This window comes from Ammospiza nelsoni, chromosome 4 (assembly GCF_027579445.1).
Source record: "Ammospiza nelsoni isolate bAmmNel1 chromosome 4, bAmmNel1.pri, whole genome shotgun sequence".
In the NCBI taxonomy this organism is placed as follows: Eukaryota; Metazoa; Chordata; class Aves; order Passeriformes; family Passerellidae; genus Ammospiza; species Ammospiza nelsoni.
Window position 1 is genome coordinate 1,091,607 of NC_080636.1, and position 15,223 is coordinate 1,106,829.

Sequence of the window (15,223 nt, forward strand, 5' to 3'; positions counted from 1 at the left end):
CTTCTAAGTAAAATAACCTTGCTCTTGGGTTTGAAGAACTCTTTTCTAAATTCTCTTCAATGAAGCTCCAGTTTGAGAAATAGGGGCTACAATATTCAATAGAGATTTTGTGATTCTGAGAAATACTTCTTTGACTAATCTGACACTATGATTTCCAATTTAAATAACAGAAACCAATCTGAAATGAAGACATTTGTATGCTTGCTAGATGGTAGATACTTTTAGAAAGAAAGAAGTTTGATACAAAATATAGAAATTGTTTAGAACAAAATGACCTTAGTATGAATCTGGTAAAAAGCCAATATGAATGAGGATTAGAAAGTAAGGTAATTTATTTTTCTTTCTCTTCATTTTTCAGTCTGAAAGGAATGCTACTTTTATAGGTTTTAACTTAGCTGTTTCATTTATCTGACTTGTGCTACCGTGACAAAAATAAGGAAAAGGATGTTTCAGCTTTTTTTTTTGGCCAACTCTTATTGTGAGCAATCTTTTACCATGCAGCAGAACAAACTATTGATTTTTGACTGCTCTGGTTTGTCAAAAACAGTGCATCTATTCTGTTTCTCATCATATATTTTAAACCCAAATTAAGTTTTGTGGGCCCAAATAACAGTTCCCCATGTACCCGGAGACACCTGAAATGCTTCTTAATTTTCTTAGTCCCTCTTGATTACTCAGGAAAAGGTCTTGTTTTTCTTTAATGGGAGCCTTGCCTGGGAATCAGTTTTAGGAGGAAGGTCTGTCTTTTTATTCAGCTCTCAGCTGGAGACCAGTTGACTAATACTGCAAGACAGTATTAATACTTTGCTGTCAGAGCCTGTCAATCCAGAGAAAGCAAGTCTGACTCACTGGAAAATATCCCCATGAGAAAGAGCCTTTCACAACCTCCTATCCCAATGCATGGAAAGATAAATGCTAGGGTTCAGATTTTCCCTCCAGAGACTGTTCTTCAGGAAAAGTCAAAACAGACACATGCTCAAAGTAGGCTCCATAGATTTTACAAGATATGACATAAACGACAAAGAATTTCTAGCAGTGGCTCTCTGCAGAGAGATTTATGGAATATTGAGGGTTTGAGGACTAAACTCTCTGTTGGCTGGTGTGAGACAACCTGATTATTCTGTCCAGCTGGAGAAGAGACGAGTAGCAGGGTCCATCTCAAGAAAATGAATCTATTTAAATGATGCAAAGCTGTCTTCAGCTGGAAGTGTCAGGGTGACACTGAACATAAACACTCATGGATTGTGGCTTGCATTGATATTCTTAAGTGAACAAGAGGCGTGAGGAAAATGGTACCAGGTGTTAAATTCATCACCTCAGAAAATGGAACAAAGTGAGCAAAAAATAAATTGAAGGGATGACTGTATAGCAAGGAGAAGGCTTTCAGCAAGATTTATCCAATATGCAAAGTGAAAATTAAAGCTACATTTAATTCAATTAAATATTTTTTTATATAAAGGTATAAATAAAAAGCCACTGCTGGCTTTTATTTTTCATTTTCACTGGAAGTCACGCAGCCAAACAGATCTCTGCTGGCACCTAAAATATTCATGTGGAGAGGAAGGAGGATGGAAGGAAAGGATGGGAAAAATTATGTGAATAAAAATAAATGGGGAAAAATCCAGTATAATGGCAATTTAAAAAGATGCAGATGAAATTTAAATTTAGGTTCAGATGACTTGCCTTTTTATGTTTTAAATTATTTAAGGAAAACCATCCTGGAAAACAGGAATTAATTCTTTGTACAAATTTCCTAAGTGTCACCTGACAGAATGTCTAAAGTATAATTAATTCATGCACACAGAACCAGAAGATGCTAAGGAGAAACACATTTTCTAAAAAGTAATGCTGAGGGTCATGTCCTGAACATATTTGTACATCTTTTTCTTTGTAGCACAACTGCAGGCAGAACTGACCTAAATCAATATCAGGATGTTAATATTGATAAGTCTTGTCTAAGTTTTTTCTTCTGTGAGTAGTCCTGATGGCTTCAGTGTGGCTGTCATCACTGGTGGGGGGCAGTGAATCTGCTTTCCTTCTCCAAACTGTGCAGCTCCCTAAATACAGGTGTGAATGCTCCCTCTCCTGCAGATTCCCCAGCAGAGACTGCTCCTCCAAGGATCATCCTGGAGGCCACCCGAGGATGGATGTGATGCAATCTGGACACCCCTTTTCTCTGGCCCGTTCCCAGGGTGGCAGCAATAAAGGTGATGTGCCCTGCTGTCCCTGTGCCAGCCTGTCCCTCTGTCCCACGTGGGTTTCCATTTGGCAGCTGCCTTTACCCTCCTAAGAGATGGAAGAGTTGCAGATTGATGGGAGAGTTGAATTGCTTTTGGACAAGCTTAAAAACTCTTACAGTATTAATGTCTTTTATTGTTTTAGGGGTTTAGGTGCCTCTAAATACCACTGTACCCCTAGGCATGACCATACTTCTAAGCTTGAGGCAGCCTAAATCCCAGAGTTTTCACTCTCTGCTGCTGGGATTGGAGTGTCCTAATGATGTGTAAAAGGCAGCTGTCCCCAGGTCAACTTTCTCTGCAGCAACAGGGGAAATGTAATGTGCAGGATTTCCGCCATGCACTATCTGTGGGGAATGATGTGGAACGAAAATAATGAGTAATTTTTCTTTGGAAAATGATTTACTGACCGTAATTAAAATGTTTTGCTGTTACCTACTGCTTTTCATCAATTAACCCCAATATCCATGATGAAAAAACATTGGTATTCTTGTCAGCATTTTATAATTCAGATATCAAGGTCTGGGTGTCGCATGGACAGGATTTTTTAAATTTATTTTTTTATTTGATTTTTTTAGCTGGAGTTTAGGACTGCAGTGCTTCAGAGAACTGTGTCCAGCAATATGTAACTAAGGCCAAAGGCAAGACACAAACTGTTTTAGGTTCATCATAAAAAACCTCCAGATTTTCAACTCTTTGCTCATTGCACTCAACCATGCTAGCCCTCTGAAGTGCTAGTGGTGCGGAAGGAAGAGGATGTTTTATGATCCTTGATGACTATAATGTAGCACATAAAGCTCTAGGGTGCTTTCAAACTCACAGTGATCTTGTGGGGTGGAAAATTAATCACGCTGCAGCTACTAGGAGAATGTATTTTTTTTGTACATTAGCTGCTTGGGTCCTTTTCCAAACCAGAAGATGATAAAGTGCTTCCCACTGCTGGATGGAGACAAAAGACAGTGTAATCAACACAAGCAGTAAAATAAGCTGAATAAGCTTCTCTGGATTCCTGATTACTAATGTAATTCTTCTACAATAATTTTTGGCTCCAGAAATGAGAACCATTTGCAAAATAAGCAATTTTTTTTTAATGCCACAGTCAGAGTGTTGCAAATGTTGGATCTCAAATCCTGATCTACTCTCTCAAACTTAGCTGCCAACCTTTCCTTACTACAGGATATTGATATATTATATGTAAATGTATGGACAGCTAAATTTTTGGAAAGTGAATGGAAATTGTTCCCTGTGGTCAACATGTATCAGCAAATGCAGCTAAAATAAAATACAGACAGTGGTTTGAGGTTTCTTGAGACTTCTGATGTTCATAATAAAAAAAACAACCTTAGTCAGCTTTCTTTCTTCCACTTTTTTCTTGCAAACTGATTTTGTCATCTTACAGCAGAGATCTTTCCAAAGACCTTGTTCATATAGCAAATTTTGGGGGATTTTATGGTCCTGGATTCACCATGCATGGCATAATTCACAAATGCTACAGGTTCATACTTGCAGGGTTTATTTTCCAGCTGAAAACTTGCCCTTACCTAAATGAGGCCCTCTGAGGTTTCTGACATGGTTGTTGTCTCCTTGTAAGCCCTTTTCACTCCCTGTTCCAGGCTGCAGCCCTGGGATTTCAAATGCTCTGAGCAAGGTCAAGCTTTGCATTTTCCATCTTGGTGTCACTGCATCACTGAAGGGATGAGAAAAGGGAAATTGTGTAGTTGTACTCTGGTTCTGTAGTGCAGCCACCTTTTCCTCACACTGCACATCTGCCACCTTCTTGTACCCTGTGGGTCAAAACTCAGGTCAAAACCTGATACTGAACTTGGAGGGGAAAATAATTTTCTTTGAGTAGCAACAGCCTTCACCTAATCAAGTGCTGTTTCTTAAGACAAGAAAGGAACCAGCTGCAAAGTAATTGATATTTACCTGTTCTTTACATTTCAGCAATGGAAGAATCTTTCTACCCTAATTTAAATCAGGTTTGTACAGTGTCTAGTATCTTCTGATTGCAGCTTTTCAGTCTGAAGAAGATTCTGCACATCATCATCCCTCTCCATGCTCTGGCACCAGCCTACTTCCACTGCAGTCTCCTACTAAGTGGGAAAATTGGAAGTTCAACAAGAATAACTTAAAAATAGAAGGAAATAAATGATCATGAAATGAAAGGAGTGGTGAAAACACACTCAGAAAACCCTGATGTCCATCATTAGGCTTCTCAGCTCTTCCTGTGCAAAGCTGCAGCATTTGCTAGAGTGTGCTGAGAAGCTGTGTGCAAGAGAAAGGTCAAGTATAATTGTGAGGGTTGGCACCTTCTCAAAGATTCCCATGAAATATTTTGTCTTGCAAGTCAGCTGTTTCCTGACAAAATCTGGGCAGAAGCCTTGCTAGCCCACTGCTCTACCACAAATTTAATTTGGAAGCTCATAAGACAGCTTAGTAAGGTGAAAAAACCCTGAATCATTGTAGTAATAATATTTTATGGTAATTTTTAGTTATTTCAGAATGGTTTAAGTTGGAAGGGACCCTAAAGATCACCTGTACCAAGATCCTGCCATAAGCAGGGACACCTTCACACACAGACTGCTCCAAGCCCTATCTAACCTGACCTTGAGCACTTCCAGGGATGAGGCAGCTTCTCTGAGCAATCTGTGACAGTGCCTCACCATCCTCACTCTCACAAATTTCTTCATTATAGCCAATCTAAACTTAATTTCTTTCAGTATAACTTCATTACCTCTTGTCCTGTCATTATGGTGCTATGGAAGTCTTGAAATTGCTACTACAGGGCTTATTTTTACCATATGTTAGGTCATGTATGCTTTTCAGAAGTGAAAAATGGTCTTTGGAGTTGAGTAAAGATGCTGTAGGTCACTGTCATCATTGAATTTTTAGAAGTAAGCACAGTGTAAAGTGCAGAGCCTTGTCCATGGCCTGATGGTTACCTGTGTTTATTCCCATTATTAAGTATAAGTGAGTCAAATGAAAGTCTCTGCCCCAGTGCCAGCTTATTTGGGGAACCTCTTTCACTGTGGGATCTGACCCCCTAAATATTCAGACCCAGATGGAACAGCAATACCCTCACTCGGCCCTTCATCTGCTCACTGAAATGTGGTGGCTTTGGCAGGTTGGTGTGACCTGAGCTCTCACTGGGGTAAATTTCCAGACCTGAGTTCTCACTGGGGTAAATTTCCAGCTGTGTGCGGTTCCTCAGCAGTTTCCAGTTCTCCCTAGGAAGTGGTGTGACCATTTTCTGGTGTTTCCACAGGAAAGTAGGTATCTTTGGACAGTCCTTAGTGAGGAGGGAGGGAACGGCCAATCCTAGTGAAATCCTGGGGGGATTTGGGGTGTGAAGATGACATTCAATGACATTAGTACAAGGCATAAGCAAGTGCAGAGGATGGAACCCTCCAGTGGTGACTTCTGTTGCTCTCCCCACAGATGTTTAAAAAACCCCAAGCACAGCAGGTTCTATGGACAGAGCAGTGAGAGTAAAGCTCATGGGGGAGTAAAAAAGCTTTCCTTATCAAGTGTGGGTCAGTGTCTGGACTCATGCAGGATTAAATCCCCTTCCAGATGCAAATCAGTGTTTTCATGCTGCCGTTAAGTGGTACTTCCAAAAGCACAAGGAGCATAGAAGAGATATTGAGCAGCCTGAGGATGGATGTTGTGCTGTAGCAAGTTTTTGCTTGAAATGTACCTCATCAGCATCACCCTGATCTTCTCTCTAGTGAACATTTTTATCTGTTTTCCCTCCAGGTATGCACTGAGGAGTACCAACAGTGATGCTGGAATGTGAGGCAGAGAGAAACTTGAGCAGCAGCATGTGCTGCTGTTCTCCTGGTTCCGACCCTGTGGCATCTCCTCTCTCTTCCCTTTACTCCATACAGATGCACAGATGTTGAATAGTCCTGGAGACAGGATTGTGGGTTAATGGAGTTTGTCACTAAGGGCTCTGTAGAACAGAAAGGAAGACTTTGAGACATTGCAGACCATCTTTTTTAATTTCTGCTGTCTCCTGGCGGTGAAGCAAAGTAGAATGCCAGTAAATAACAAGATTCTGCAGCTATTTGTATTTCAGTGACACAGAACTTTTCCTTCAAAGTTGCTTAATATGCCATTTTCTTTCCCTTGCTTTTGCTGTGGCAGTATACTGAATTTCTTTTTCTCCCCACTTTCAATTAATGCAAGATGAGCCTTTTTTCAAAGGCCTTGTGGGAGTCAGGCACCCATCTTTCATCAATTTTCCATCTGAGCTGGCACCAAATTTACTTAGACAACTCTTGAAATCTCACCCGTAGAGTTTGATGGTTAACTAAAGAGTCCTTATTGGAAACTATGATTATTGCAAAGGTTACTGGCAGTAAACATTACTGTTATGCCTGTGACGTGTGTGCAGTTGATTCATTACAATAACGACACTCTTCACCTAGGTAGCACTTTTCATCTGAACTGAAGGCTCAGAGTCAATATTTCCATTTTCCTGCTGTTTCATATAAATCTCTGCATTTGTCATTGACAAATGAAAGAGCTTCAGAAATGTTTTCCCCATCATTTGTCTCCTGGAACATAAAACAAACAAGGAAACCTCGTGTTGTATCACAAAGAGTCGAAAAAAAAAAAAAAAAAAGTGTTTTTTTGGCTCAGAGAACTTAGTGATGGCAGATATGATGAAATAGCTGGGGGACACGCTGGGCCCCAAATCACTGTGGGGGAAGGCACCAGTGCATGGACCAGGATGCCCTTTGTGGGTCCTGGGGCATCGTGTGTGGGCCTAATAGCACGGCCTGCCCCTCGCCTCTGCAGTGCTCTGCGACGCAGATAACGGGCTTCTGCTCGTGTGCTCTCCAGCCTTCACTCAAAATCAGCATGGAACAGTGAATCATTGTGACATGATGTTCCTTTTTCGAGCACTGCAAGAGACAGATTTTCCAGATAGAGTTCAGTTTGTTTTCTGTTATGTGTGATGGGAACCACACTTGGTATTTGCACTGTTTTAACACTTCCCTGCAACCACAGCTGTTCAGGCTTTCATTGCTTGTGAAGCAAATGCGTCTGATACACTCCTTTGTCAGCCAGAATGCAGGTAAAAGAAATAGTAAATGCAGGAGAAGTTCTTTGGGTAAAGATTGGCAGAAGTACTTCTCATGCCACCTATGCTGAGTTTTCCTTTTGCACAGCAAAAAGCACAAGATTTTCATTATGGGTTAGTCTGTAAATAAAATTAGTAAAATTAACATATGAGCCAAAAACCTCTTTTTTTCTTTTTTTTTTTTTTTTTTTGTAGGCATCAAGCAATCAGTTTCTAAGGACAACACATAATTTAATCTGTTTGTTGATGCATTTAAAGCTGTAAGAACTGCATGTGCTGGAAAGTGCACAGACACACAGTCCAGAGACAAAACCCAAAAGTCTGGGAGGGAGGCAGAGGACTTTGTTTTATCATTAGAAACTGTATAGAAAAATAGGTTGCAAACTCTGGAATTAATACGAAAAATTTTTCCCAACATTTCTGGCCAGTTGGGTCTGTTTCCCCTTCTGTCTCTCACTTTCAATGTGAAAAAGAAAAAGTGATGTCACAGAAGTAAAAGCTACAAGAAAGCCACAAAGTAAAGTAAAAATATAGATAATTAAAAGCATGCCAGTGAGTGGCTGTTCTGTGGTTTCTGTAATGTGGACCCCATAGGAGGATGCAGAGCGTGAGACTGAATGCAGCTACAACTTTGGAGCTCTTTTTCCCTAACTCCAGTGATGTGTCCTCAGGGCAAAAGATCTTCTTCCCAAGGATGGTTTAAAAACATTTAATGGAGTTTTTCCATGAGAAGAGCTACAAAAAACAGCCTTCAATAAAATGAGCATAGAGTTCATGATGGGATGCTCTTACTGAAAAGAGCCTCCAGCAGCAACAACAAACACTGGCTGTAGAGTCAGCGATGAATAGAAGCTTTTCAAAAGCCTAGAAAAATAAAATCATTCAAAGACTAATGGGTCATATGAACCTTAGCTGCTTGCCATGAACTTGCATTAGATGTCTGATGCTTTAAAAAACTACTGCTGCTCTTGCACTATTCCATGGTTGTAGATCTCTTCTTCCAGATATGCTCTGCAGAAATTAGATTTGTACCTATCTAATCCACACATTGCCATTGCCACACTTACTTCAAGGAAGAAAAGTTGTAAATTCTATAAATTTTCCTCATTTTAGTCACAGTTTTTAGAACAAGGAAAAGTGCTATAAGAAGACGGGTGCTTTCTTGCAAGGTATCAGACATGGAGAAGGGACATGGTTTCATGATGGCTTTGGCATTAATGGGTTAGCAGTTGGATTTGGTGATCTTATAGGTCTTTTCCATTGATTTCCAATTGATTCTATGATTCTATGCATAAAATGTGTGAATGCACACATAAATACCTAAATAATATGGATGTGTAAGGATCCATATTATTTGCCTTGATCCTTGCTTTGAGGCCACTCTTACACCTACCACCTTCCAGCTAAAAGGGCAGGTGTGACCAAATACAGAAAAATTCTTGTTCTGCTTCAGAATAAACTGAGGAGGAAACAACCCAGAGAGTTTCTTTTCCCTCCCTGATTTTGGTTACTTTCCTTTGAAATGGAAAATCCTTTGATAATCAAGCCATGTTTGGAAGACAAAAAGGGAAAAGGAATATTCCATCTTTTGTAACTGGTGAAAAATAGTGGACTTTGAATGAAAGTTTTGCTGTGAGGGAGAATCATTGTGGGATGGCTGTCCTCTGTGAGATGACTTGCTGGGCTACTGCAGCTTGTTCTGGCAATGATCTACTCAATGAGGCTGGACCAGCAAAGGATCATATCTGTGGTGCTTTTCTGGGGGCCAGTCATGATGTGTTTAATGCTCTCCTAACATTGTTTTACCCTGTTGGATGGCAGTTTTTCTGAAAAAATCCAAAGAGAATATTTTAAAATGTAATTTAGCTTGAATAGAAAGGAAAAGTATCTAATGTCCTGGCTTATTCCTTTTGATCTGCCTGGGCATCAAAAGGCACAACATGTAGTTCCTGGCCATATGTTACACACGTAGATTTCTGTGTAAGTGGTGCCTGTGACAGGAAAAGGAGTTCATCTGGCTCCATGAAGGCTATTAGAGGTATTGTTGTTCAGATCTGTTTTACCTGGAAAGCACATTAGTACATGGGTGGAGATAGCTAGAACTTTTGGAATCAAATGTGCTAACAATTGAGTTTTATTCAAAAGAAGAACTCATTCTTCTTTTGCACATTGGAATATTTTAAGTTTTCTTAGCACATTGCCTAATTTTTCCAGCATATACTCAAACACCCTGCATGAAACGGAAGCTGTCTTTGCCTCTGTCACAAGCACTGGCTTTATGGACATTGGGTGAAATCTTTGGTCGTGGTTGCCTAGATGCATATTGCTCCGTTTTTGTTTGTCCTGGTTAGTTTTGTATCTTCTGGTATCTTTCTCTGCTCATCTGAAAAAGATCTTTCCAGCTCAAAACAAGCACTGTTGTGCAACTTCTTGAGAGTTGATCTGTGGTAGTTTGGAGGGGACAGGGAGCAGTTTCACAACATTGACTAGAAACAAACATGCACATCTTTTAGCTTTCTGACCCCTTTATTGGAAAAGTTAATCTCATCAGAAAAAATGCACAGTATCTTTTCGAAATAAAACAAATGTTCCTGAGCCTGTTGTTTGGTTTGTTTTTTGTTTTTGGAAATGGGTGTTACACACAGAGTTACAGAACTGAAATGTCTTATGTGATGCCTGATGCTTTCAGAACATTTGGGAGTTGAGGAGAACATGTGTGTCTGCTTTGCATGGCAGACAGTTCACAAAATGTTGCATTTATAGTTAGAGAAGCAAATAAAACTTCACCAACACCTCATCTGGATCTTGGTTATGGATTTGCAATAACCTCCAAGACAGTGAATGATTCTGACTTCCTGCAATGCCATTGAACCCTTGTCAGTCCACTCCATCCTGCAACAAATTTTAGGAGTGCAGGAAGTCAGCAGTGGCTCTTCTTGAGCTTCTTATCATTAAGTACAGGCTTCCTAGAGAGATATAGGAGTGCAGCAGGGTCGAACTCCTGTGACATTTTCCTTGACTTGTGCCATCTTTTGCTCAGTATCTGATAATCCTCAGTTTTTATCATCGACAAGAACTTCCTGTGGCACTTTCACAAATAAACCACAGTTCAGTTGCAACTGGCAGATGTGGAAACTCTGTGCATTCCTTAAGTATTCCCTCCTTTACATTTCCTTAAGATTTTGACTGGTAGATTTTTGTACACAGAGAAAGCTCCAGGTACTATAATCAACATTCTGTGAGTGTGGGTTTCTGAAACATCTGTTTATGTGGATAAAGTGTTTGATAAGTTACCAGGGACAGTTTATGGGTGGTGTTTGTGCTCTCTACACAAACTGCTGTTCAAACAGCCCTTGACTTCCAGCCAACAGATGGGGAAGTCATTAGCCATCAGATTCGAAGAACAGTTGCTTTCTGTGTTTACAAAGTCCTGAACATGATCTGTTTGTTGACAAATTGTAAACTGAATAGGAAATGTCTGATGTCTTCTCAATGCAACTTATGTAAAACATTGCAGGAGTCAGCCTGGGGTTAATTCAAAATGCTGCAGGTTTTGTCCAGCACAGGGCTGAGGGCTGCAGCAGCTGGCTGAGAGGGGGACAGATATGTGGTGAGAGAACAGGAGCCATCTGGAACAGCCCAGGCCACTTTGTGACTGGGACACAAAGTACATCCTCTAAAAGCACATTTCTGAAGTCAATAATCTTAATAGGTGTAAGAATAGCACCCCAGGTACATAAATCTCATTAATCTCTAGTCTAATTTATGCAGTGCTCTGCTCAGACTTGGCAGAGTTGTTGGGATAATAATTTCTCAAAAGGAAACCATTGTGGACAATCTCTAGAAAGTCCTCTGATGTGTTATTGACACCAAGTTTGGCATTGCCCTCTTTTTTTTTCTTTTTTTTCTCATTGCCTAGATTCCTCAGCACATAAACACATCATCAAATTAATCCCAGCATTAAGGGCTTACATTAGGAATGGTATTGGCTCATTATTTGTAATTTATGAGTAAAGAGTCACCAATGGTTTGCAACATTTCCCTGTGCTGTAATAATGCATTCCACTTTCTGAACTGCAGTCCAGAGGCAGGAGCTGGTTATTGCAGAGCCAATGTTGTGTCAAGGTATGCAATGGGTTGTCTTGGTAGAGGTAAACCAGTTCAGATAAGAATGATTTCATCAGATGCTTTTAGTTATTTACCTATTTTTACATATAGAGTTATTTTTCTATTTAAAAAAAAAATCCATGAGAGGGGAGAATTTTTTTAAGATTTAAATAAGTCAGGTAATTTCCAACGTGACTCAAACATCTTATTGTTCCACTATAATTTCCTTTGTAATACCCTCAGATGTGACTGTCTCAGTCTTTTTCCCTGCCAGGATCTCCAGGTAATTATTTGTGCAAAACACAACAGAATGGTTGGCTGAGGCAGGTACAATTGGGAGACTCAAGTTTTAGGTACCTTACAAAGAGGCATTTCAACACTAAGAGGTCACACATGGTGCAGCCTGGCTTTGAATCAGCACCAAATAACAGAAGTGAACTTCATCCTGCTCAGCACAGTGTCAACACAAAATACCAGAAAGAAAACCTGGAATTTCTGGACTGGAAAGCCTGGAAAGCCTGGAATTTCTCACTGGTTTTAGAAATTTTTTTTTGCAGATATTTCTGTATCTTCCAGTCAAAATGTACTATGAATGCATTGCTGTAAACATGGATTTACCTACCTCAAATAAACTAAAAAGACCATTCTTCTACTTTTCGTGGGTGTTACATGTTTGTTCAAAGGAAAGTAAGTCACAACAAAAAGCTCTTCCTTTTTCCTTGGCAGTTTTTCAGAAGCAGGACCCTGCAACATCTTGGAAAATATCACTGAGCATTACATTCTGAGTACAGTCATATCAAAAGAAATTGGAGGCCATGATAGTCAATTAAAATCCAGAAAGAACTAAAATGTTACAGAGGCAGAAATGTGTGCATAAAATAATTTTCCATTTATTAAAAACCCACATTTTCTAAATGTGATTGTCAGAAACTTTGATCCTGATATTTCCCTGCTGAGGTCAATGAGTACTTTTTTACTTGACACATGAGCAAAGCCTCAGTCAGAAATAATCTGTCTTTTCTCTCTCTCTCCATAAATATACATACACACACTTACCTACCCACATGAAAGGGATTAAGAGCACAGACATTTAATCATTGCCTTGGACTCTTAGTGACATGACAACATTTTTAATATCTTTTTTTCCAGTCAGAAGCACAACCCCAGATATGGACACCCCATTTTCCATTCAGTCATGAGCCATCATTTATTTCTGAAAAGTGAGTGCAAAATGTTACCAGCATGAGAAAGAAATTTCTAATTTCTTCATGTAGCCATGACATTCTAAAGCATAAGGAAGTGGAAAAGCAGGCGCTCTGTGCAGACAGAATGTTTCTAGGTGCTGTTCCCTCTTGTGCCAAGTTTTTGTTTTTGTATTTCTCAGGTAATTAAATTTGCTTCCTGGAAGCCTTGTTCCTTTTTCCTCCTGTCCCCTTTCCATAGTGACTGTGCCCTGAAATCCCACACTACACAGAGACAGGTGTCAGGACTGCTACGCCTCCCTCACAAGTGAGTGAAAAATGGAGATGTTTGATACCCATGTGAGTTGAATTTCTGGTTTCATGCTCATGACAGCCCCTTAACACAGAGCAAAGGACTTTCTCTGGCTGGTCATAAGTGATCTCAGGGTTTTGGATCTGTGTCTTCAGCACCTCTTCCTTAATGTACCTTGTGGCCACATCCAGTTCTGCAAAAATGAACAGTTGGAGGACCAGCTAAGGCAACATTTTAAAGCCAAAAGTGTTTCTTTATTTAATAAAAGAGTGTTACATGGCCATATTTCCAAACTAAACTTCTCACTTCATGAGTATTTCTATCCAGACCTTTGGAGTCAGCATTACTTTTCTTATACAGCTTAAACAAACATGCCCTAAAATTATGACAAATTTCTGATTTGGACCTATTACTAACTAGACACAATCTACCACCATACCTTTTCTTTTTTTTTTTAAATAATTTTAAAATTACTAACTTTGGAAAAATGCTGTTCATGTTTCCTTCCACCTCTATTTCCTCCTTAACCTCCAGGTTCAAACAGAAGACCCTTCTGCTAATCCTTGTGTTGTTATATAAAGGAATTGTGCCATTTTCTGTGGGCATAAGAGGTACAGGAAATTACCCAGATCTTAACTCCACGTAGTGCTGAGTGTTTCAGCCATTATCCAGCCAAGCACTTAAGCACATATTTAACTTTCAGCACCTCAGGAGGCTCATTCATATCAATGGGTTTACTCAAGAATTTGTGGGGTTTAGGGCAAGAACCCTCAGCATCCTGCGGAAGGAGGAGATCAGGATGAGAGAAACGAAGGGCAGGCTGAGAGCAAAGACCTGCTTATCTCCTGATCCTGGAGGTATTCTGATATTTTATGAGGAAAAGTGTGGGAGTCGTGAAGTATAAGCCTAAATAATTTGCTCCTTTTGATTAGGAGTTGAGCAAGGGCTAACGAGGATTATTACTGCTCCTGGGAGAGGCTGCTGCACATAAAAAATGGCAACAAAGAGAAGCCTGTGTCTGAATGGCATTGACTTGGAAATACAAAAGGAAAAACTGCAGCTCCGCTGAGCAGGGTGGGGTAAAGAATTGAAAAGAATAAAAAAAGTCAACTTCTCTTGACGTGATATTCAACTATATTTTCCCAAGGAAAAATAAAATGTAATTTATACAGACTTTTGAACAAATTGAAACCATATACCGAAAATTGACTTATGTTTTTATGGAAAGAACAGAACACATTTAACAAGCGCTACCTAGAGCCAGCAGCCTTTCACTATATAACTTGCAGGGTGTTTTAGTTATACTGAGGTCAGAATGTCTGTTTCCAGCTTTAATCGGCTAATTCAAGATTATATTCAGTCTCAAAAAATCTAATAAGTCTTTTCTTCTTAGATGGCTTATTATTTTCCAAATATGACATAGAAATAAGCCACAATATATCCCTTGATTTTTAAGAAGCTAGTTTATACTTATGAAAATATCCTTGAGTACATTAAAAGAAAAAGATAAAACTACTTATTTGGGTAAAATGCATGTTGGAATTTTAGAGTTTTGCAAATTCCTTTTTCTTCACCACTGTATTTAAGCCAGATTTTATGTTGTATTTGGTTTCTTTGTATTACAAAGAGATGGTTAAAAAAGAAGGCAGCAGTCCCTTAAAACCATGTGTGGCCAGAGGGGGCTCCTCATTGTAGGACCTGAGCTATATTCTGTCAGTTGTTAGTGGATATTTTTATTGTGCATTTTCAAATATTGGCTCATTGGTAGCCAAAGTGGGACAGTTAGATGTAGGTAACTTCTGTGGTTTTTTCCATGCTGCTTCTACAAATTGCAGTACTCATGCCTGTTCCCTTATATGGGAAATGAATTAACAAAAGAGAAAACTGAATGGATTCTTTGTTTATATGGTAAATGCAATGTGAATTCATAATGGTAAATGCATTTGACTTGAGGCAGGCACTGGATGAAATGCAGGGTTTGACTTTGGGACTGAAACTGGACCACGTCCCCTTCCTGTGTTGCACTAGGATGAAGAATCACTCTTAATTTTTGCTTTTGCTATTCCAATGCATCATGATTTGTTTGTACATTCTTGAGCAATAGAGCATTTTCAGCCAGAAGAATGGAGAATGCAACTGGCTCATGAGTGCTGATGGCCTCCAGAGCAGCTGAAGGATTGCTTTGAAACGTCCTCGGACAGAGCGGAGAATCTGAGCCAGACTCTCCCATACCCAGGTCAAGGAGAAAGTTCAGGTTTGTGCTGGGAGCTGCAGTGTGAGGGGAGGGAGGAGTCAT